We start from the raw sequence: 23,462 nt of genomic DNA, 5'->3' as shown, positions 1-23,462 counted from the left end.
AACAATGACCAGAAAAGCTTTAAAAAATGTATAATGGCAATACTCTACCCCCAACCACTCTTGACGACGGCACCCACATATAAGCTGTTCTTTTTTTTCAAGTTCCGCAGATGATTCCAATAGATATCTAGGTTTGAGAAATGTTGTCCTAGAGGAATTAGCAATGATAAATAAGGAGACCATAATGACTGATTACAGAGATGAAAAACAAAATGATAAAGGTCAATGCCTGGGGTACTATGTGCAGAAGATCCTAGGGTAGTAAATCTTGCCAATTAGAACCTTGAATACTACTAGATTGGTGAGCAGCACTTACAACTGAAATTAACCCAAGTCAGAGGCTATGAAGAGCAAATGAAGAAGATATTGGAAGTATGCATGTAGTACCAAGCATGAGAGCTTTTATTTCCCACAAAGTTATGTAAATTACATAACATTAGAGGTCCTCTGTATGTTCTGGTTAACATTTGCTTTGGAAGTAAGGAAGAAAATCACGTTACCTTATGAAGTTTCTTAATTGTCACGTGGAATTTCTGCCAGCATTGAAGTCTAGTTATAAACTGAACGTTTGTTCAATATAATTTTTTTCCCACCTTGTTTCATTTTCTAGGCTAAAGGATACTTTGAGAGGAAGGAGCTGGTGAAGATGGAGTGATTGCAAATGAAAGAGAAGGACCAATGAATGGAATAAGAATCCCGGGAAGACATGAGTCAATAATCTCAAAGTATAGTTGAATGGTTATCCTTTGAAAAGACAGAGACACTTCTTCCTCTGAGATAGGAAAAAAGAATTAAGAATGAGAGGAGAAACCTTACAAGAGAGAACTGCAATTAGAGTTCGCTCAGGATTCTCTTGCATTTCTAAAAAGCAAGTAAGGGTTAATTATTGAGTGATGGGATACTTAGAAGTAAGGTTAACCAACTTCAGAAGAGGGATGGAATTCTGAGAAAGAGAATATTTTGAGCAAGAATCAAAAGGATTGCCAGTAGTGCCACAGCCAGAATTTAGAAATTATAGATTTTTGATGAGTGTGCTGCACGATTATACATTCTTTCTAGTACTATTCAGAAGCACAGAGGCAGGAATGAAGAAGCTAACCAGCTTGATTCAGGGCTGGATATTGAGGCAAATGATCTACTGAAAGTTCATAGCTGAGAAATAATTGTGAGCACTAGTAATATGGATTCCCAGCAGAAAGTGGGAGGAAATGGTGGCAAAATGAGCAAATGGAGGAGAAAAGGAAACATGAATGTCTCAGCGGGGTTAGGTTCATTCACTGGAGACAGAGAGAGAGATGTGTGTGCTGTAAATCCCAAGACTATGCTTATTTTAGGAATAAGGAGAAAAATGTGGTTTCTGTAGGCTTTCAACTGTCTCAGGCTTCAGGAAATAAACTCTAGTTTGGAAATGTAAAACCAAAGGACAAAGGACATTCAAAATCATTATTTTTAAAAAGTACCAGCATGAGAAGATCTGATTTCACAAATTAACTTACAAAGTTCAGACAAACCTTCCATCGCAGATAACTAGAAGAGCTGGAAAAAAATATAGAAACAATCTATTTGAGATCATCCAAGACTTAATAGGACAGTGAGGAATTGCCAGCCTGGAGAAATCTGGAACTTGGGGAGGTAGACCAACACTAAATGCTGCTTTGTCCTCAAGGCATTTGTGGCTCTGATATAAATAGCTGACTTCTGCTTCTGCAGAAATCAGAATCCAAAGCCCAAAAAGGATAAATCAACATCTACTCTGGACTGGGACTCCTAAGATGTATGGTAACAGTAAGTTTGAAATAAACTGGTCTACCAAAATCTCTTTCATCTTCTTTCATGCTGATTGGCTAGCTCTAAAAACTTCAACTTCAGAAACTGCATTATATAGTCCTGAACTTCTAATAACCATAGACTCCTGGAAAAAGCAAACAAAACAAAACAAAACAAAACACCCTCCAACCCTCCAAAATAAAACAACAATAAAAATCTTTTCTGGAAGAAGGTTAATAGCATACTAGGTCTCAAATTATTGTTACAAATAAAATTTCAAACACGATGCCCAACACACAATCTTAAAACCCAGACATATTAAAAGACAAAGCATCCATAGAGAAAACCAAAAGAAAGAATCCCGGATTGCCTGGGTGGCTCAGTTGGTTCAGCATCTGCCTCCGGCTCAGGTCATGATCCCAGGATCCTGGGATCAAGCCTCACATTAGGCTCTCTACTCAGTTGGTAGCCTGCTTCTCCTTCTCCCTCTGCTGCTCCCCTTGCTTATATTCTCTCTCTCCCTCTTCCTCTCTCTCTCTGTCAAATAAACAAATAAAATCTTTTTTTTTTTTTTAAAGAAAGAAAAAAGAAAGAGCTCCATAGGAGCTCCACATATGAAATTACAGGGTATAGACTGAAATAATCTATGTTCACTACATTCAAGGAGATAAAAGCCAAGTGAAATGTTGACAGGAAAATGAAAACTATAAAAAGTGATGGAGTGTATGTAAAAAAGAACCACTTAGAAGTTCCAGAACTGTAGTGCCTGGGTGACTCAGTTGGTTAAGCATATGCCTTCAGCTCAGGTCATGATCCCAGGACCCTGGGACTGAGCCCCATGTGAGGCTCCCTGCTCAGTGGGGAGTCTGCTTCTCCCTCTGGCCCTCACCCCCACTCCTACTCTCTCTGTCTGAAATAAATAAATAAAACCCTTTAAAAAAATCTACAACTGATATATAATACATGAAAGAAGAACTCAATGAATTTTTTTAATAACAAATTAGACAAAGCTTAAAGAGAATTAGTGAATTAGAAGATAAAAGCAAGAACAGCTGGGTGGCTCAGTTGGTTAAGAGTCTGCCTTGGTCTCAGGTCATGATATCAGGGTCCTGGGATTAAGCCCTGAGTCTGGGCTCCCTGCTCAGTGGGGAGTCTTCTTTTCCCTTTCTCCTTCTCCCTGATCATGTTCCCTCTCTCTCTCTCTCTCTCTCTCAAATAAGTAAATAAAATCTTTTTAAAATTTTTTAAAAAAGAAGATAAAAGCAAATATTCAGAATAAAACACAAGATTTTAAAAAATGGATAAGAGACACAAAGAACACACTTAAAAAGACCTAACATATATTTCTTTGAAATACCAGAGGATAGGAGAGATAGAACAGAGGATAATAGCTGAGAATGTTACACAATTTATTAGAATCCACACATTCGAAAGGTTAAGCTAATGACTCATAGGGAAAATAAATAAAAATCTACATCTAAACATAGCACAGTGAAACTTCATAAACACAAAAGCAAAGAGGAAATTCTAGAATTAAAATTACCATAAAAGAGCATATAGTTTGGGAGGGGATAAATGGACTTAAAATATTTTGAGGTTCTTCCACTGTCATGGTAAATGTACCAAATAAAATTATACTTTCATAAGCTTAGGATGTCTGGTGCTATTTCTAGGGCAGTACTCAAACATTTTGGTCTCAGGTGTGATTTATACTCTTAAAATTATTGAGGATTCCAAAGATAGTTTGTTTACATGAGTTGAACATATATCTGTATTTACCCATATTCAAAATTGAAAATGAGAAAATTTAAAAATATCAATTCATTAAAAAAAATATATACCCAGTCATGTTAACATGTATTTTCTGAAAAGTACTCTATTTCTCACAGAAATAGTGAAAAGAGTAGCATTGTTTATATTAAACTTTTGCAAATTTCTTTAGTGTCTAGCTTAATTGAAAATAGCTGGATTCGCGTATCTGTTTCAGCATTCAATACACTGCAATGTATGTTTTTGGTTGAAGCAGAAGAAAAAACATCCAGCTTCACAAAGATATGTAGTAGGGAAAGGGAGGTAATTGTAGATATTTTTCTTTGAATATATAACAAAATTTGACAAATGGTGATATCTTAAATTTTATTTGCAATATGGAACCTGAAGCCATATCAATAAAATTTTCTACTATTGCATTAGAATCCATTGGTCTATCTTATACTTTTCATTGATCTTTAATACTGTGATATATGATTTTATAACATCACACACTGGTCTTTGAAAAATATTAGTGTAATGAGTTATGCTGATATTTAATGTGTTGAAATTTTCAAATGTATATTTTAAACACATTCATTGATAATATCACTGGCCTCATCAGAAAAGCCTTTAGGTTCTGAAAAACCAGAAAGCTGATGGTGACAAATATAAGTTTTCCAAAATGCTAATTTTGACTTGAAAGCTCAATTCTTGTCATTAGTAAAATATGCTGTCTGTTATTTTCTGGAAGTGACAGGTTCACTTCACTCATTTTTAAGATGATGTCTGCCAGATACCTAAATCTCAATATTCATAATGTGTCTGTGGGCTGTTATTTCAAGTAAAAAATGGTATTCAATGAAACTTGCAACTCATACAAAATTTTCAGAATAAAAAGGTTGGGGAGAAAGATATATCGATGTAATTTACAACATTAACAACATTCACAAATAAAAACAAAATAAAACTTCTATATTCAACATTGTACTGCACATTTAATCATAAAATGTTGGAAACTGGGAATAAAACAATGATTTCTACTACCACCATTGTTTTGCAATATTATACTGAGGTCCTAACCAGTGCATCAAGGCAGGAAAAAAAAAAAAAAAGAAAGTGTAAGAAATGGAAAAGAAGAAACAAGAATTACTCACAGATGATATGACACTATAAAAGAATGCACATATAATTTGTTATCATTTTTATTAGACTTAGTAGGATTGCTAGATACAAATCAATTGTATTTCAAGCAAATCAGCAACAGTGAAAGTAGAGGAAAGTATATCATTTATAACTATATCACAATAAAGAACACCTAGGAATAAATCTAGTAAAAGATGTGCAAGACCTCTGTGGAGAAAATAACAGATCTTAAATGATAAACACTTTTAAGAATAACTCTATACAAATGAAGAGATATAATATATACATAGAATAGAAACCTTAATGATGTAAAGATGTAACCTGTCCTGAGATTGAGCTACAGATTCAAAGTTATCTCAGTCAAAATTCTAAATACCGCAGGATTTCTTTTGTCAAATTTTATAAGCTCACTCTAACATGCATATGAAATGAAAAGGGCCATAAAAGCTAGGATACCCTTGGATAAAGAACAGGATGTTAACAGGCATAAGGATGGACAAACAGACCAATGGAACACACACCCAAATAAAACCCAAATAATATGGGATCAAAGCACCAAGCAGAGCAATGGAGAAAAAAAAAAAAAAATCAGGCTTTGAAGAAAGGGGAGTTGGAAGAATTGAATCTTTTAAAAAGTAAGTCTAGACCCTTATTTATATGGAGGAGAATTAGAAAATTTTATCTGAAATATAGTACAACTCTATTAGAAAAAAAATGTAGGAGAAAAGTTTTATAACATCATAGCAGGACAACTTTTTCTTAAACAAGATACAAAAGCACTAACAATAAAGGAAAAGGTTGACAAAATAAACTACATTAAATTTAAAAATGTCTGTCTTTCACCAAAAGACAATATTAAGAGAGCAAATATGCAGGCTACAGGTGTGTGTGTGTGTGTGTGTGTGTGTGTGTGTGTATGTGTCTACTCTCTCTCTCTGCCACTCTGTGATGTGTATGTGTATACGGTGTATACGTATATGTGCATATATATACATATGCATATCCTAAGAAGAGTCAATATATAGATATATAACAAATCCTTACAAATCAATAATTAATGATAGCATAGCAGACAGTCAAAGCAACAGAAAGATAGGCAAAAGATTCAGTCATTATATAAAAGAGGAAATTCAAATAGTAAATAAGCATCAGAAAAGGTGCTTGTCATTAGTAATCAGAAAAATGCAAATTAAAACAATGAGATGTTATTGCACCTCTACCAGGTTGCCTGGAAATTAAAATGTCTGCCAATATCAAATGCTAAAAAGAATGTATAAGAACTGGAAGTCTCAAACAATAACTGGGCGAGAGTGAGCTTTTCATAAACACTGGAAAATGAAAGCATTCTCCTGTATACTTGAAAAAATATATATATATAATATATACCCTAAGACCCAAGAATTCTACTCCCTGCTATATAGCTTATACAAATACATTTCTTTATATACCAGGATTCATGTACAAGAGTATTCAAAGCTGCATTGGTTTTAACACCTTCAAATTGCAAATAACACAAACATTCATCAACACTCTTGTGCAAAAGAATACCATCCAGCATTGAAAAAAAATGAACATGTATGAATCTTAAAACATTATGTCAAGCAAAAGCCAGACACAAAGGGACATATAGTAGAAGATCCTACTTATATGACCCTCTTAGTAAGCTATGAGTAGGATATTTTCTTAACATGATAAGGAATATCATTCTGAAATCATAACCAACATCACAGGGAACAATGCCCTGCTAGAGGCTGGGGCACCTGGCTGGCTCATGCAACTCTTGATCTCAGGGTCATGAGTTCGAGCCCCACACTGGGTGTAGAGATTACTTAAATAAATAAAACTTAAAAAAAAATAAAACAACAACAACAACAACAACAAAAAAAAAATACCATACCTGGGATACCTGGGACACCTGGTTGGCTCAGTCAGTGAAATGTCTGCTCAGCAAGCCGTTTGGCCGAGATCATGATCTCAGGGTCCTGACATGGAGCCCCACATCCCGCTCCTTGCTGAGCAGGGAGCCTGCATCTCCCTCTCCCTCTGTCTTTTGCTCCCCCTGCTTGTGCTCTTTCTGCCTGTCTGTCTCTCTCTCTCTGTCAAATAAATAAATAAAATCTTTAAAAACAAACAAACAAACAAAAAACACCTAAAAGCCATAAGATTAAAAAATACACTAAGGCTATGAAAAGTCATTCGCTAAAGAAATCTGTCTCATTTTGTTTAATTTGGAGTCCCAGAAAATTATATGGAAACCTTACCCACCCTTCCTTTCTTTCTTTCTTCCTTTCTTTCTTTCTTTTTGTTGTTGCTATTATTGTTGTTAGGAGACTGATTAACATCCTATGCAGTAATGGTCTGGCAGATAGTTTGGAAAGTCTATACTACATATGGTCTTTTCAGGGCTGGAAACAAGATGTGAATGCTCACTGATTCCAAAATTATTTTACATTGTTCTGAAAGTTCTACTCAATATAATAACTGAAGAGGCAGGGTTGGAGGAAGTATTCATACTGGAACAGAGGAAGAAAATCAGCATTATTTGCAGATGATATGCTAGTGTTCCTTGCAAACACAACAAACCAGAGAAAAGTGTTAGAACAGGAAAAATTTAAAGTGGTAGCCAGTTACAACATGGATATACAAAATTACCATTCATAGTACATCAGTGAAAAACAGAACTACAATAGAAAAATATTTAATGTATAGTATCACCAAAATGCAAAATACCCAGGGGTAAAAACTGATTAAGAAATTTGTGAATGCTCTAAGAAAAATGAACATGTAGGCCTCCAGTCCAGATATGGAATTATAAGTGGTTTTTTAAGGGGGAAATAAAATACTTGAGTGTCTACATCGAGACTAGATGCTTACTAAAGTTTATTTCAGTTCTGAAATCTGGTGATCCACTATCAAACAAGCTAAATAAACCCTTTGAGTTATAGGAATCCGATATTACAATTTAAATGTTTATTCTTGCTTTGGAGTCTCTCTTTCCTTTATTACTATAGTAGTTCTAGCTTAAAATTCCTTTCTTGTTTGAATAATTATTTTTAAACTATTTTAAATCTTCTTCTAGATATCATGGGTTATTGACCCAGTAAATGAAATTACTGAGCCCACAGTATTTTAATGCTTTAATGAAGTGGCTTTCTAAAATGCTCACTCCCCGTGACCATGTAAAGCCTAGCAATTAGCTAAAACTGAAAATCACCACCCTTCTAGTACCCAAGATTGCGGAAACCAGACAAACTAGAGACCTTACTTAGGCTTCAGAAGATCAAGAGACAACAATAAATAATTATCCACAGGATGAACAAACCAACGTGCTTTATCGAAAATGACAGTGCCTTGTGGCTAGTTTTAAGAGCAGATTTCAGACTTTCTTAGTTTCTTCTCCAAAACCTATGTAACTGAATTTTAGAACTTTCCATGGGATCATTTTGATAAAGGGCAATTTGAACATCTCAAGCACTGAATATTGTAGCAATATTTACATATTTTGAAGCTGAAAAGAAATAAGGCCCTGGAGTTAAACAGATCAATTGCCATAAAATGAGAAGGCATAGGCAATCCAAAATGTAAACAAATTTTTATTTTTGTTTCATTTACAGAATAGGCTTACTAAAAGGCTATGAAAAGAATGGGTATCCTTTTCTTTCCTTTCAAGAAGGAAATCTAATTGCTAAAAGTTGTGGCCGTGTGCTGCAGTCATGACATGTGTGTGCCCTTCTCATGGTTCCCCTGCCTCGCGCCTGGGCTCCTGTCTGTCATTCCATACTGAAACATGGGGTCTAATTAATAAGTTAGTGAATTATGTATGAATATATTATTGAACACACGGGCCTGCCCATAAAAATAAATAAATAACCCTGCTCTATAGAATTCCATTTGCAAAGTGGAGAAGTAAAAAGCCAAATAATTTTTCTAGTTCTGATTTTTATGAAAATGGTCTGTGGGTGTGTATGTGCGCACGCGTGTGTGTGTGTGTGTGTGTGTGTGTCTAACTGCTATAAACAAGGAAGTATTAATTTTTGCAAAGAATAGGAAATGCTTCCAATAAAACTGGGACTTGCTGGGGTGTCTGGGTGGCTCAGCTGGTCAAACGTGCACCTTTGGCTCAGGTTATAATCTCGGGGTCTTGGGACCAAGCCCTATGCTTCTTCCTCTCCTTCTGCCACTCCCCCTACTTGTGCTCCCTCTCTCTCTCTCTCTCTCACCCGGCTTCAAGCAGGATAATAGAACACAGATATGCACTGACTCTGTCATCATACCTGTGTTCAAATCCGTCTCTGTCAATTTCTAGCTGGGCACTTTCTCGTCCATCTTTCAACTTTGTGACTCTGTTTTATAACTTTTCCAATTCATTGATTAGTCATCCATGAGCAACCACTGTATTTGCCCACATGGCAACCTTGAATAAAATCCAACATTACCGTTCATCCCCCCAACAAGTCATTCATGGGCAAGATAAATCTAGCTGAAGACACCCAGGAGGTACAAAAGAGGGCTCTTCCCTCTGGGATCTTCATTTCTTCCTATTGACTCTATTTCTCTGCATTTCTTCACAAAGCAGTATATTTCTCCTGGTTCTTCCAAGCTCATATCCACACGACTATCACTCACTCAGTCCCCTAAAGACTCTCTAGTTACCAGGATTGACCCTGCTCTCAGGGGTTATAGAGATGTATTAATAACGGATCATGTGGTTGATAAAGTCATGCATACACACATTTTACAAGAGGAAATGAGGCCTTGTTATTTCCTGCATTATATCATGTGAGGAGGATCCCCTTTAGGACTAGTAAAATCTTTCTGATTTGACTTAGCTCTTTGTTGTTTTGCTTAGAAGATGTTAGCAATAAAATTAAGTATGTTTCAGAAGCCTCAGACAATTGCTTCTTTCATTTTGTTCCCCCCACAAGTCTGCTTGGTACATAGGTACTACTAAGAAAACATCAGAATGAAGGCTTCCATGTGGGCTGGTTGTGAACGGAGAGCACGCACTGTGAAGAAAATCATTCCTCTATCTCATGATGAGAAAAATTCCTCAGATCGAAGTTCTCCCTCTGCCCCACGGAGGAAACGTAAGTAACAATCGTGATCCTTTCTTAAGGCCGCATTGCAAGCTTCAAAAGACAACCAAGGCCAAGAAAATTCCTCTAATGGTGATCCGTCTCCTCCGAGTGACAGTGAGAGGCCGTTCCAAATCAAACACGGCATTGGGCTTGGGCTTTGTCTCTTAGAAACAAAAGGATAGATTAAGCTAAAAATTTTAGAAAGAAAATTAATTTCAAAATAGATTTCCTGGCTGGGGGTTAGGAAGACTGTTCTCAAAAAATAAGGGGTTATTTGTAGTCCTTTTTGGAAAACTAGTAAGGCTTTATGCAGAGTATGGATCCCCACAGATGGCAGTGAAGCATATAATGTATGCACAGGGGAACAGTTCCAAGCTGATATTTTTTCCCCTGGAAAACTTTCTAATACTTCCCCATTAATAATGGGCCATTATCTTGAATTGAAGCTGGTAAGTCCAAACTCCATAGGACTGGTAGTTATGCTTTGAATGTGTTCTTGCAGTTCTCCAGCCGCCAAGTTAAATGCAGGGTAGCCTATGGCTTCCCAAGTTGAGTTTTGATCATTTCTAACCAATTGACCTGTGCTCTGGTTTTTGACTGCAACAGTAAGTCGGTCAACAAAAATATCCTGGATGAATGAGCTGACATGACCACCAAACCCTGAGTTCCAACTCTCAAGCTGGAAGTCAAACCCCTAATTTACTCTAGTCCCAGGCTGATTAGACCCATTATTTAATGAAGTCTCTCTTGGCTGTCTGTCTATCAAATTATTTGTATTCATGGAGAGAAAGTGATAAGCCAAAATGCTAATTATCCATTTTTCTAAAATAAAAGGTCCATGCTAAGAATAACAATGAGTTATTAAAATAGCACTTTTCATCTGACATAATACATCTTAACAAGCTCTTTAAATCCAGGGATTTTCATTGCTGGACATCTTATCTAATAAAAAAGAAGATGTTTACTTTCTATCTATTCAGACTTTGGTAGCACTGGGCAACAGCTTCTGAATTTGAATGTTATTGAAAATAATGAGATAAGATGGGGAAATCCAGTCTTAAAAAAAAAAAAAAAAGCAGCCTACACTTAATGCACTTAATGTACTGATTTATATGATCATTTTCCCAAGTACCTGAGTCTAAAATAGTGATTTTCAGCTAGGATGAATTTTGTCCCCTAGGGGATATTTGACAATGTCTGGAGACATATTTGGTTATTATAATTGGGGGTTCTGGGGTGGTACTGCTGGCATGTGATGGGTAGAAGCCAAGAATGCTGCTAAACATCCTACAATGAACAGCAAAGCCACACTCTCCCCAAAGAATTCATCAGCCTAAACTGTCCATAGTGCTGAGGTTGTGAAACTCAGATCTAAAAGAAATGAAAGAATTCTAGTAAACAATCAGGCAATGGCTCTAATGAAATTTGGCTACATTAGTGCTATGAAATATATATATGCTCCTAATAGCTTTGCAACTTGTTTCTAAAGAATATGCAATCCTGCAAAAGTTCTGTTAGGGAGTAAACTGCTCTTCTCCCGATCTCATCAGCACTACCTGCCCACAAAACTTGAGTTCGTTTGTACACAATCAACAAGCTGGGATAAGTTCCATCCCATGTCCCACACTCACAACACACATTCACATCTGAGGCCTGTCACACACAGTGGCTGCCTTAGCTCACAACCACCACCATCACCACTGCAACAATTACACTGATCTCTTAAAAGAAAATTAGACAGGGGTGCCTAAATGGCTCCGATGGTTGAGCATCTGCCTTTGGCTCAGATCATGATCTTCATTCAGGTCCTGGGATTGAGCCCCGAGTCTGGCTCCCTGCTGAACAGGGATCCTCCTTCTTCCTCTCTCCCTCTGCCTCTCCCCCTGCTTGTACTCTCTGTGTGTGTCTCTCTCTCAAATGAATAAATTAAAAAACAAAAAAACATAAAAACTAAACTAAACTAAAAAAAAAATTAGACATTTTGATAACTGGGAGCAAAGTGATTCAAGGAGCGTAATTCATGCATCGATTTGTTTTCTTTGTAAGATTGTGGCATTAAACTTCCCACGTAATGTCCTAAATCATTTTTAACCACAAAACAACTTACAGGTTAACTTCCAGTCTTCCTAGAGGAAAAGTCAAGAGAAAACAGTTTATTTTCTAGACAGGTTTCTGTTTCCTTGGCACACCAACTTTTGGCACTGGAGAGCTGTGAGAAACACAGTGGTTTGGGGTTGGCAAGCTCTGAGCAGTTCAGTTCCCAGCAGCCAGGCTCCTCTGAGGCCTGCCAAATCCACAAAGCAACACTGAGTCTTTGGAGCCAAAAGCCCTTGGGAGGGAAACATCCTCTGTGCAAAAAAATCAATATATGCTCCATTAGCTAAAAGGTTGATTATCAGTAGCAGTATCCTTAATAAATCTTAGCAAAGTTTTAGAATTGGAAGGCTACTAGTGTTCTCGAAGTTTGGTAGTGAATAGAGAGTATCAATAATGTAGATACCAGAGAGAGCCAACCATCTCTAAAGCCATCTCTTTAGTTAACACCAAAGTCCCTCTCACTGGCTCAAACTTATTTAATTCAGAAGTTCTTTTCAAAAGTAGAGCAAACAAACCAAACCAAAAAACCTTGGAGATTAAAGAAAATAATAGAGGCAGATAGCGGGCAGAAAGAATCATGAACATTTGTTTATCTGCAACAACTTACCTAAAGTTCACGTATACCCCATGATGAAATATTTTCTGGAATACAAGGTGCTCCACCAAAACACACCAAAACACAGAAGTAAAAGCACCATGAAACCAACATAAATAATAAATCATTCTATAAATAAATGAGCGGAGAAATCTATCAAAATCCATTAAAACAAGAATCATACATAAAACTGAGTTTGAGTATAGAGGTTGAATAAAAGGTCAGTATGATACAACGATAGGAAGTGGTAGCAGGTCATACAAAGGGGAGGAAACAAATATCCAGCTGCTTTAAATTGTTGGTTATTATAAAAAATTAATTACATACATTCTTTTTTTAAAAAATTTTATTTATTTCGCAGAGAGAGAGAGAGAGAACAAGTAAGGGGAGCAAGAGAGAGAGAAGCAGCCTCCCTGCTGAGCAGGGACCCCCAATGCAGGGCTCGATTCCAGAACTCCAGGACCATGACCTGAGCTGAAGGCAGACGTTTAACTGACTGAGCCACCCAAGTGCCCCAAACTACAGCCATTCTTAATAAATGCTATGAAAAAGCTAGGCTGAGGGTACAAACAGTATCCTGTAAAAGCAGAATACTAAATCATCTAGAAAACAAACACACTGGGATGTTTGGCACTTGATCTTATTTTGTATTATTTTCTCAAAGTATGATCATTTTTTCATTTCCCCCTTGACAGACAAATTCTGTCTAATACAAAAAGCTTCTAGAAGAAAGTAATTAAAATGTTGATGTGTGCCATACTGTCTTAATAGAAAACTTTTTTTAAGAGGATGAATTAAAACTGATCTGAAAGGTTAAATGTAATGAAGTGTGTCTAAGATACACAGTTACCAATTAAAAACATATTTGGGATAATTAGCATTCAAAATAAACATGGAGACTGTAAACTCTGGAATTCACATCTCATACTCTCACAAAGCTGTGGGTCCATAAAAGTAACTGAATCAAAACACTAACTACACAAAATAAGATGCTGCCCTCTGGCACTCCTTGCTAGAAGAACCCTTAGGGAGACTGCTTTGTTACTTCTGTTAACCCCAAACCCGCAAGGTTCTCACTGTATGCAGAATAAATTCCAAACCCTTCATGTGGCTTTAGGCGCCCTGGACTCGGGCCGTCTCAATCTCAGCCAGCCAGCAAACTTCATTTCTTCTTGACCATGTCATGCTCTTGCCACAGCCTCAGGACTTGGAACACTGTCTTGTTTTTCCTGGAACACTTAACCCTCCACTCTGCCTGCCATTTTCACAAGTTCCTTCTCATCATGTAGGATCTAGCTGAAATGTCAGCTTCTCAAAGAAGTCTCTTTCTGACTTCTTTGTTCAAGCTCAAAGTAAATCCGTGGGCCCTTAAATTGCACACAGTGGTGTACCTTCAGAGACCCTAATCATCATTATAATTGTGTACTTCTAAACCCATTCACTCATTTACTGTCAGTCTTCCCCATAACTCCTGACGTTTCTTGGAGAAAGAGGACATTCTGTTTGCCACTGTATCAACAACACTAACAAGTTGCCTGGCCCAAAGCAGATGTTAATCAATATTTTAAAAACATAAAAGTAATTTTAGATGCACTGTAAATACCACACAGGTTAAAAGACTTAGCTGTGTTGTTTACTGATAGAGTGGTTTCAGCACCATTACCCAACATCAGTGTTAAGTAGGATACTACTTTATTTACAAAGCATCTCATATTTTCAGTGCATAAATTTTAAATTTTGTTACATTCAATGAACTTGGAGGAATCTCCAAGAATAGAGAGACCTCTGGTACCATTGAGACATACGGTTTATCCATCTCCTATTGAACAAAGAAACTGTAAAGTACACTCAGTATAGTCACTGTCTAAACCATATAAATGTGTGCATGTGTCCAAACTCACCTATAAGCAGATTCCTAGTCAGGGACCCTGCCAGACAGACTGTCCTAAAATAGACATGTCAGGGTTTAGTCCCTGATTCTTTCCTCTCCTGAACTTTTTCAAAAGACTGCTTTCTTCACCCACATTTTACTTTAATATCCATGAGGTCCAGTATGAAATTTCAGATAAAGTATCACACTGAGTTAGAGGGACAGAATCTAAAAGAGACTTAAATTTGTAATGAAAACATTATGATTGCTGGAGAAGCCAGGATCATAGGACGTTTCTTGTTTAAGCAGGCCTGTCCAAAAAATGGGCACAACATGAAAATGGAGAGATGTTAGAAAACAAGGGAAGGATAAAATTACAGTAGGATATTCATCTATGAACAAGAGTATTATACTCTTAAGTTTAATTGAGAAAAGAAAAAGGCAGATTAAGGGTCATTGGAAAAGGGTCCAAAGCATAACATTCAACTGCAATTTTAATGCTTAATTAATAATCATATGTAAGTTTTAGAAAAGCAAGGAATTTGTTTGGTTCCCAGTATAACTCCAGCATCCATAATTGGTCTGACATCTAGCAGGCCATCCCCAAGTATTTGTCAAATGAATAATAACCATAACGGCAACTTCTATTAATGCTGTGTCAAATACTGTCCAAAACAATTCACAGATAAACACCAATAACCATCACAACAGTCTTAGAAGGAAGGCTTATCATTACCATTTTATCAATGAGTTAACAAAGTCCTAATAACTTCTCCAGGATCAGAGGGAAAAGCCAGCATCTGCAATCAGGACAAGCTGGCTGCAGAGCCTGCTCTCCTAGCCACCGTACTAAACAGGCTTCTTGGACATGCAGAATGGTATGGAGGACAAATGTAGGCACATTTAAAAGGGAGTGCAGGGGAAAAAAAAATCAGAATGTAAGGTAAACTATAGGGCTGAAGAACAGGGCCTGTTTCTGTATATCAGCTCGCTAGAAGCTGCGAGTACAACGCCATAAGATATTATGGAGGAGGCTAAAGGCACGATGGGGGGTGGGAAAGGGAGTCCAGAAAAGACAGATAACAAATAAATAAAGAGCTTATTTTGTTCCACAGTAACAACTATACCACTAGCTGCAACCACTAGTGCTGCCAGAAGAACCCTACAGAAATGAGGCAGACCCTGTTTTTCAAAAGAGTAATAATGAAAAAATAAAGTCCTGTGGTGCTTTTCCTCTATTGGCCCTGCTTATAAATTCATAGCACAGCATGGAGGTTATTAAAATCCCATATGTGAGAACCACACACAGCACAAAGAGATATGAATTGGTGTTCCATGGAGATAATGCTATCTAATGGGCAAAACAAGTAGTAGGGTTTCATTTTTATTCTGAGTACATGTGAAAAGGGGTCAGCATCACACCACCATGCATGGATAGCTGACCGTCCAAAGACTGCTTCTACCCCTGTTTCTCATGGATTAATAGGTGGGATATAAAGAGTAGGGCTGTTATCTGTCCAAGTCTGGATATTCCATGATATTTTTTCTTTTCTTGCAACCATCTGAATAGAGTAGATGAAAAGCTTTTCCAGCTGTCTGGCACAGAAGGGAAATAAAAGAAAACCTTCCCCTGCTCCCCACATAGCATCATGGAAGCCCAGGGGTCTGAAGGAGCTCACTATTTCCACTCAAGGGTCTCCCAGAGACTCACCTCTATGCCCATTGCAGGCTGGCTTACACTTTGTTGTTGCTGAGTTGGTCTATTCATGGTTTTTGGTTGGTTGGTTGGTTGGTTGGTTGGCTGGATTTCTTCGGGGGTCAGAAGAGGCTGCTGAATGTCCTATTACAGAAGATCAAATCTGACTAATCAGAGTAAATGCTGTATGATCTGGCATTGAGAGTGTGCAGCCACACTTAAGATCAAAAAGCTAGTTTTACAAGTCAGGAAATGACAGATGCTGGCAAGGATGCAGAGAAACGAGAACCCCTCCTACACTGTTGGTGGGAATGCAAGCTGGTGCAACTACTCTGGAAAACAGCATGGAGGTTCCTCAAAAAGTTGAAAATAGAGCTACCCTATGACCCAGCAATTGCACTACTGGGTATTTACCCTAAAGATACAAACGGAGTCTTCCGAAGGGGCACATGCACCCAAATGTTTATAGCAGCAATGTCCACAATAGCCAAACTATGGAAAGAACCTAGATGTCCATCAACAGATGAATGAATAAAGACGTGGTATATATACACAATGGCATACTATGCAGCCATCAAAAGAAATGAAATCTTGCCATTTGCAACGACGTGGATGGAACTAGAGGGTATCATGCTTAGTGAAATTAAGTCAATCGGAGAAAGACAACTATCATATGATCTCCATGATAAGAGGAAGTGGAGAAGCAACATGGGGGGTTTGGGGGGTAGGAAAAGAATAAATGAAACAAGAAGGGATCAGGAGGGTGACAAACCATAAGTGACTCTTAATCTCACAAAACAAACTGAGGGTTGCTGGGGGGAGAGGGTCGGGAGAGGGTGGTGGGGTTATGGACATTGGGGAGGGTATGTGCTATGGTGAGTACAGTGAGGTGTATCAACCTGGAGATTCACAGACCTATACCCCTGGAAATAAAAATTCATTATATGTTTATAAAAAAATAAATTAAAAAAAATTTAAAAACTTAAAAAAAAGCTGGTTTTATGAATATCCTATGACCTTAATCAGCAGAAAACCTTACATCTAAAATTTCCTAAGTAACTCAGTGCTGAAATTTAATGAAGACAGAATAGAAGCTATTTTTAATTGAATTACTCTAAAATCAACCTTCAAAAGCAGGTAAATCTGTGGTCATAAACACCTGGACAAGGGTATGGGCAGAAGACACTACTCTAAGGAGCCAAGAAGTTTAAAATCCAGCTAGTAGGGGCACCTGGGTGGCTCAGTGGGTTAAGCCTCTGCTTTCAGCTCAGGTCATGATCTCAGGGTCCTGGGATCGAGCCCCGCATCGGGTTCTCTGCTGGACAGAGAGCCTGCTTCCCTCTCTCTCTGCCTGCCTCTCTGCCTACTTGTGATCTCTGTCAAATAAATAAAAAATAAAAAAAAAAAAATCCAGCTAGTAGCACAAAGTAATTCTCTGGCCTTCTTGGTAACCAAAACCCCCAAAATTTAAACCGAATCGAATATAACTTAATGTAAGCCAAGAAATGTATCATGTTTATGTAGGTCATTAATTAAAATATGAGTGGTTTCTGAGTTACCACATCATTCTTTCACTCAGCAAATGTGTAATGAGTATCTGCCCTGTTCCATGACCCCAGGCCCTCATGAAACTCACTGTAGTGCTGAGAGGGCAAGTAGATCACCTCCTCCAGTCCTAGAGTCACCCTTGAAGAAAATTAAATGGCATGGCTGTTGATCTATTGGTTCCTCAAGGAAACTTAATTTCCGGTGTAAATACATTATCAAGTCTCTGTTGGTGGCTTGAAACGAGGAGCAACAAATTCAGGAGCCATGGGTAAGATAACCATGTCCAGGCTGGTAGGCAGAAAAAAGCCACCTCATAGCAAGGAGAATGTAGCAAGATGAAAGGCTATGTTGCAGAGAGGTTAAACTGATCTCTAGGATAGGAAATTAAAATACTGGGTTCAGAAAGAGGGAGCGTCCTTATATGAACTTCAATATCAAACCTCTTAGACCTTTTAGAAACCTCTACTGACCAGTGTCAACCATCTTACTACCACATCTGAAAAGATGAGTGTTACACTAGTAATTTAGGATAACAACTCTCTTTTAAGAATCCTCTGCTGGGGGGGGGGGGTGGGCACGGTGATGAATACTCTCACTGGTTATCAGAGGTAAGAATGCAGACAGAGCAAGAAGGAATAAAAACCTCAAGGCTAGCATTGAGGAGGCCTGGGTTCTAGGTTCTTCTCTAACTTCAATAGTCATGAGATTGTTAGACCAACAACTCTATCTTTTTATGCTATTCTCTCATAGGCCAGTTGTAGATAATAGCGTCTACACTGTCCAAACTCTCAGGGTCGCCAGGAGAATAAAAACAAAATGGATTTTAAAAAGTAAGGACAGGATACATTTGAAGGTTATGCCTAGTTTTCACAATTCCATTCTACCAGGTTGAGCCTCTTGGCTGAGAAAAATTTTTAAATATAAATACCATCTATAAGAACAGTAACTGCTATTATTTATTGAGGGCTTAACATATGTATCAGACACATATACCTCATTTACTCTTTGTATCAATCCTATCAAATTCTTATAATTATTGACCACATATTACAAACAAAGAAACTGAGACCCCGAGAAGTTAAATGTCTTGTGAAAAGACACACATCTGACAAATGGAACTCAAACCCATCTGACCCCAAAGCCTATGAGTTAAGCAACTGAGCTATTCTGGTTCTTAGTCATCTCTCAAAGGTCATTTCATTTTGAATCAGTAGAATCTGATTCGATTCAACCCACAAACATTATTGGTAGTAGAAGGACTTAACATATAGGATTTCAGAGTTCAGGTCATTTACACATTTGCCAAAAATGGACACACACGTAGCACTGCTAGCAGTTCGCAGCCTACTGAGCCATGAACAAAGACTGCAGTGGAAGCAAGGTGATTGTGCAGGGAAGCGACTGAGTTCACATGTCTTGGCACTTATCACTTGGTTCCCTAGCAGAGGACTAAGCTGCTCTTGACACCAGGGTGGTAGGGTGCTGCCAGTGTTGAGGAAACAATTTTGTTCCCATCTTATTCCTAACATACTAATTTATGCAGCTCTATTTAAGCTTCTGGGTTGGGAGCCAAAATTGTCATCAGTGTAAGCTCATCCTCATCCATGGAGAGAAAACAGAGTCAGTTCTCAAAATATCTTTGCCTCCAGCTTTCCAGAAATCCCATCTTCTTGATTGCTCAGTATAGTTCCAGGTATTAGACAAAATTAAAACAAATAGAAGGAGTGGCCCAACCCCCCAAGGCAGTTAAAGTCATAATCACAAACATTTATGGAGTGCTCACTTTTGTACCAGACACTGTTTTAGATAATTATAACTCAATGAATTCTCAAAACAACACGATGACCTAGGTATTGCCATTGCCTCTCATTACAGTGACAAAACCAAGGCACAGAGTTTAAATAACTTGTCCAAACGCTAGACTAGGATTTAAATCTAGTAATCTGTCTCCAGGGCTGTTTTACATAGCACTGCCTTACATGCCCCTCATGATGGAGGAGAAAACAGATCTGAGAATTAAATATACAATTAGTTGGCATCTTTATTTCCATCATAAATAATCGATGAGAATGCTAACGGAGTTTTAAAGTAACTTTACTGGTGAAAGAAAGTTCATGGAGATTATAAAACTTGAAACCAAGAAATTCCCTGTTTGTAATGTTTGTCCACCTTTCTTAACCCAAAAAGCGCTTCTACATTTCATCTTGAGGTTTTTTTTGGTTTTTCTATTTTTTTAAAAAAAGTATTTTTAATGAGGTATAATATGTATTATAGTAAGAAAACAAAACACTTTTCTGACCTGTATCATTACAGCTTAATATTACCTGTTTTGAAATTTACAAAGGGAATTATATAATATGTATACATTCTTTGTATCTGTCTTTGTTTGCCCACATTATCCTGCAAGATCCACTCATGTTATTGTGTGTAGCAGTAGTTCATTATTTCATTATGAATATATAACTATAATAGATGAACAAATGTTATATTTTCAATTTTATGATCATTATTGTATATTCCCTTTCCTGTCAAATATACCCACTAGTGTTAGATTTCCAAGAACAGAATTACTGGGTCATAGCATAAGTGTATGGTCTAATTATCTTTTTGTTATTGGTATGTAGCCTAATTCCATTGTGATCAGAGAAAATACTACATGTGATTTTAATCCACTTGAATTTTTTAAAGGCTTACTTTAGTGACTAGTATGTAATCAATTTTGTTAAATGTTTCATGTTTATTTGAAAAGAATGTGTATTCTGCAGCTTTTGGATGCAGAGCTGTATATATATAAGTCACTTAAGTCCAGTTTTTTAACTATGATGTTTAAATCTACCCTATCCTTACTCATATTTTGGTCTGCTAATGCTAACAATTAAAGAGACAGACAGCTATTAGGATCTCCAACTATGATTGTCAGATTGTCCATTGTTCTTCTCAGTTTTGCCAATTTTTGCTTTAACTGTTTTAAGTGTATACCTTTTTTTAGGTATACACTTATTGGGTATCACGGGGCACCTGTGTGGCTCAGTCGGTTACACATCTGCCTTCAGCTCTGGTCGTAATTCTAGGGTCCTGGGATGGAGTCCCATGTTGAGCTACCTGCTCAGCAAGGAGACTGCTTTTCCCTCTCCTTCTGCCTGCCACTCCGCCTACTTGTACTCTCTCACTGTCTCTCTGTCAAATAAATAAAATCTTACCAAAAAAATTATTGGATATCAGTGTCAAATTGTCCATTTAGTTACTATTGACCTAACTTTTTCATTTTTAGCATGACTTCTTTCCTTAATATCTAAAATGTCTAATGCCAGTATAACTATATCAGTTTCCTTTTGATTAGTGTCTGCAAGGTATATCTTTTTTCCATTCTTTTCTTTTTCAGCTTTTTGGTTCTGTTATTTATGAGTGTGTATATTCATGTAGCATAATAGTATTTTTTTAATTAATAGATAATATATTATTGGCACCAGGGATACAGGACTTTGAAATAGTACTTTTTATATAATATGTCTTTTAATGGGGATATTTAGACCCTTTATATCTAATATAATTATGGATATATCTGGATTTAAATCCACCACATTCTTATTCATTTCTCATTTCCATTTGTTCTTTGTTCTTATACATTTGTTTTTAAAAATTAATCAAGAATTTTTTTATTTTTCCATTTTTTCTGCAGTAGTCTGTTACTTCTACATTCTTGCATTATTCTTCTTTAGTTGTTATCCTATAAATTACATTATTTGCTCCTTGACTTCTTTTTTTTTTTCTTTCTTTATTTATCTGACAGAGATCACAAGTAGGCAGAGAGGCAGGCAGAGAGAGAGGAGGAAGCAGGCTACCTGCAGAGCAGAAAGCCCGATGTGGGGCTCGATTCCAGGACCCTGGAATCATGACCTGAGCCGAAGGCAGAGGCTTAACCCACTGAGCCACCCAGGTGCCCCTGCTCCTTGACTTCTTAAAGTACAATATAATTTAATATTTTCACCAGTTCCCAGACATTGCAAGGCTCTTACAACACTTTTTAATACTTTACCCTGCTTCTGCATTTTGACTATTATTGCCATGTATTTTAATTTCCCTAGACATTATTTTTATTTTGCTCAGGGTTCACCTATATTTACCTTCACTTTAAACTTTTTTCTTGCTCTTCATTCCTTCTTTCAGTTCTGTACTTCCGTATAAGATCATTTCCTTTTACCTAAACAGTTCCCTCTAATATTTAGTGCGAGTTGGCAATCACCAAATTCTCAGTTCTTTTTTGTCCACAAATATCTACTTATCTAAACTTTGGAGAAATTAAGTTTGCAGCCTGATTATTATTTGTTTTATAACATCTTGAAGATACCATTCCACTGACTTCTGAATCCACCAATTCTGTTGAAAAGGCATTTTCAGTCTTGCTATTGCTCCTTTGAAGGTTTTCTTTCCTGATAGACTTCGAGATTTTTTATTTTATCTTAGGCTCAGTAGCTTCATTCTGATGTCCTTAGGTATGGTTTTATTTGTATTTACAATGCTTAGGGTTCATGGAGCTTCATGAAGTTGTTCCTTGAGGTCTTCATCAGTTTTTTAAAATCCTCAGTCAATACAGTTTCAAATGTTACTTCTGTCACATTCTTTCTCTCCCTGACTTCTGGAACTCCAAGTGTACATATGTCATACCAGTATTTCTCCAACTATTTATGATGAATATGTTCTCCTTTTATTTATAATTCCTTGCAGACCAATTCTGTCATAAAATACATTCAAGATTTTGTGGCTAAATCCATTGCTATAAATATTTGTAAATATTCTTTCTTTCTTTATCTTATCAGGGACCAGTATGAGAAGCAGTCTCAGAATCATACTTTGAGAAGCACCATGTTAGATTTTTTTCACTGGTCTCATATATTTGTTATGAGTTTTTTTGGGGGGTGGGTCTTTCCTTTTATTCTCTATGCTTCAATCTCTTAAGTTTTACCAAAATTCTCAGGTTTACTAATCTTCTCTTCTACTAAGTGTAATAGGTAGAAAGGAAGAGAGAGAGAACTAGTGGGGTGGGGGGGCAGAGGGAGAAGCAGATTCCCTGCAGAGCAGGGAGCCTGACCTAGGACTCAGTCCCAGGACCCTGGGGTCATGACCTGAGCTGAAGGCAGACACTTCACTGACTGAGCCTCCCGGGTGCCCCATCTCTTGCGTTCTTAATTTGTTTTTCAGTTCTAGGATTTCTATTTGGTCCTTATTTATAGATTCCTGTGCGAAAATAATAAATTTGTAATCTATTTTCTTAAACATATTAATTATAGTTATTTAAAATTCTGCCTGATGATCTCAGTATATCAATTAGCTATCATCTATTTATATTTTCTCTTGAAATTCAGATATTTGGTCTTATTTCTTAACATGCCTGGTAATTTATTATTATTTCTACATTTTAGGTGAAATAATTATTTAAGTTCTTCCTACATGGAGGATATTGTTTTCTTCTGAAAGATAGAGCACAGACTCATCATCTTGATCCAGTAGGGAATGGTCTATCTCCAGTTTGCCCTTACTGTTACCGTCTAGCTCTTCTGAGTCTCAGTTGAGTGTTTGTCATTTTTATCAAGACTCTTCTTCCTCAGGAGTCTCTGAACCACAGTTTCTGTTTCTTCAGTTATATGGAATTGCTTAAATCCCTGCTTAGACTTTTGGCCTTTTAACTCTGGATTCTTCTTGGCTTCTCTTGTGCACAGTGTAAACTCCATAGATTCCTCAGGAACTGTTGCATGCAGAATGCTGGCTCAGATATCTCTGGATCTTTTTTTTTCTGGGATCTTGGTCCTTCATATCATGGCTCTCTTAGTATTGGAAGAATTTTTGTCTTCTAATTCCACAGAAATTCCTGTAAGATCTAGGCCACTACTGTCTGTTTGGCCTCTATGCTCCTTTTTT

General features: G+C 37.1%; 1 protein-coding gene across 2 annotated transcripts in view; it reads right to left on the bottom strand.

Annotated features, from left to right (window-relative positions):
* Positions 1-23,462, bottom strand: part of ST6GALNAC3 (ST6 N-acetylgalactosaminide alpha-2,6-sialyltransferase 3) — a 527,343-nt gene that overhangs the window by 204,140 nt on the left and 299,741 nt on the right. The window lies entirely within an intron of this gene.

This window comes from Mustela lutreola, chromosome 10 (assembly GCF_030435805.1).
Source record: "Mustela lutreola isolate mMusLut2 chromosome 10, mMusLut2.pri, whole genome shotgun sequence".
NCBI classification, from domain to species: Eukaryota; Metazoa; Chordata; class Mammalia; order Carnivora; family Mustelidae; genus Mustela; species Mustela lutreola.
The sequence above is the reverse complement of the archived record's forward strand: the minus strand, read 5'-3'. Positions and strand labels throughout refer to the sequence as shown.